Raw genomic sequence first — 2,691 nt, 5'->3', positions numbered from 1 at the left:
TTAATTTTAAGATGCCATTAATTTGTTCTATTTTATTATATAAATAGAAAAGATCACTCAATTAAAAAATGATAATTTGTTTAAAAGGAAGATTTTCTCAGTATCACATTAATTATGTTGATATGAATAATTACTTTTTAATAAAATACTTTTTTTACAAATTATATTCAAATACTTCTATAATTAATTAATTATATAAAAGTATTTTTTATTAAAAGAAAAAAAAAGGTTTATCAAAAGAACAACTGGACGGCTGGACACATGAAATGAAAGTATGAAACTAATGCTCCTCAATCCTTACGATGGCAATTTGTTTGGCATTTAATTGAATTGGAAAAAAAAAGGAAAATTTACGTCATAAATTATTAAAAACAGGAGTCACAATTTAATTGATTTTCTATTAATAATATGTGGAGAACTTTTTTTTATCCTATAAGGATTTATTAGACTCTTAAATTCGGCGAAATTATGTATCAAGTACATTATATTAATACAACAAACAAGCAAGTTAAAAAGAATTTAATACTTGATCTTGGTACGAATGTTTTAATTTTATTGTTGTGTCTGAAGAAGAATAATTATACTAATTTAGTATACTCGAAAGACACCTTAGTATAATATTAACAATCTAATAAAGATGATTTTTAGTAAATTCTTATTTACGGCGGAATGATGCCCCTTTGACTATACAATAATATATAACACTCAACATGTTTGAAAACAACGAAAAACGTTCTTTTGTTGATATTATTACCAGTATTTGATATTAAATTATTCATAGCATTATTATATTCTCCCTATTCTCTTCACCAAATTGTTTTAGGATAACAAATTAGTTAAAAATCTTTTATTTTATTAGCCTAGTTGCTCTTTTGATTTTGGAAAAAAAAAATCTTTATTAATATACTTTTTTTTCTATGATCGTCACTCCGTAATAAAAATTAGCTAATACTTAAGGCTCATAACAAAAATAAATAATCTATTTACAGAAAAGCTTTTCTCGCATCAAACATTAATATATTTTTAACATCTAATTAGATGAGATAATTATTCAATTAAAAAAATAAAAATTTGTTGTTTTTTTTCTATAATTAGAGTTGTCTACTTCTATCCCTTTATTATTTAAATCTAACTAAATCTTTATCTTCAAAAATAAAAAAAAGTCCTATCCAATAAAAATGTATTGACCTTATTTAAAAATAATATAAAAAGATTTTTTTTATTCTTAAGATTTTTTTTATTCTTAAGATTTTTTTTATCATAAACTTGTCAAATAAAGAATAAATGACATTATACTGCAATTTATATGGATTTACATGTAGACTCCATAAATTAAAAAATTAAAACAATAAACCGCTAGTTTGAACCATGAAGGCCAAGTACGGCATGAGTATGACAATTTACAAGAACATTTTCAAGAAATTCACAATATGACTTCAAAAGGCTAAGTATGCAAATTAATTAGAAAAATACCAGCATTGATCCATGTATGTTTTCATGCACAATTTATTGATTCTTTTTTAGTTCGGTGTAAGAGTCCACTCGAAACCTGTTTTTCCACTTTTTATTTTTCCATCAATAAGACTCAAGAATTATTTATACAAAAATAAATGACAAAGCAATTTCCTTATTCATATGCATTAGTATACTCATTTTTTCATGTCAAAATTGAACAAATGGTACCTTCCAATGTACAAAGTATCACCAACGAACACAACTCCCATGGCAGTAACAATAACAAATGAGTGGCCTGAATGTTGCTACATACACTATTAAAGGAATTAAAATTAAAAACAAAAAAATAATAAGAACAAAATTCTTCACTAACTACCTTGCTTGAAAGATATCAAGTTTGGAATCATAGCTAAATAAGACATGCAAATGATCGATCCCTGGGAAAAAATGCATAGCATTAGATCAAACCCTTTACCATTAGCCAAAATCTATATACATAACTTGATTATTAGGATGAACGACTCTTCTCTGATTCATGAAGAACATAACACTGCTCTAGTTCAATATTCCAAACCACAATATTTTATTAGTTGAATGGAAAAAATACACATTAAAACATGGTTAAAGAACTATAACAATCTAATTAAGATATCATATACCAAAGAAAACAACGATTATTTTCCTTGATTGATAAAGGAAAAGCCGTAACAGCAACAGCGAATAGCGAACAACGAAGTAATGAACATCAAGTGGAAGCAAACAATAGCAGTTTTACAAATGGAGAAGTGAATAGCAACAATAATTGAAGGAAGAGACAACCAAAACCACTAACCTGAAGAGCTGTTGGAGAATAGAGCCACTGTGAAAGTGTTATAGAGGCATATCAATTTAGAATCCAAAACAAAAGTAATACACAAACAAACATGCAATTTAGAATCTAAAGTGTTAGAGTCATATCACTGAACACTTGGCGTGCATGAATTCATTAAATAATAATTATCACAATCCAAGCAAATCAAATGCACGAAATCTTTAATTTTAAGCACGGCAAACCAAAATCAATCAATAGTTATTAGCCAAATCATCAATAATACCAAACTCAAGAACTAAAAAAACATATTCAAAGTTCACTAACTATTTACAAAGCATGCCTATTAATGGAAAGGATAAGACAAATCCTGAAAAAATCAATCCACAAGCTATGATTGCCAAAGTAACTCATTAAGTCCTTAACTT

This window comes from Arachis hypogaea, chromosome 12 (assembly GCF_003086295.3).
Source record: "Arachis hypogaea cultivar Tifrunner chromosome 12, arahy.Tifrunner.gnm2.J5K5, whole genome shotgun sequence".
In the NCBI taxonomy this organism is placed as follows: Eukaryota; Viridiplantae; Streptophyta; class Magnoliopsida; order Fabales; family Fabaceae; genus Arachis; species Arachis hypogaea.
This window is presented reverse-complemented; position numbering follows the sequence as displayed.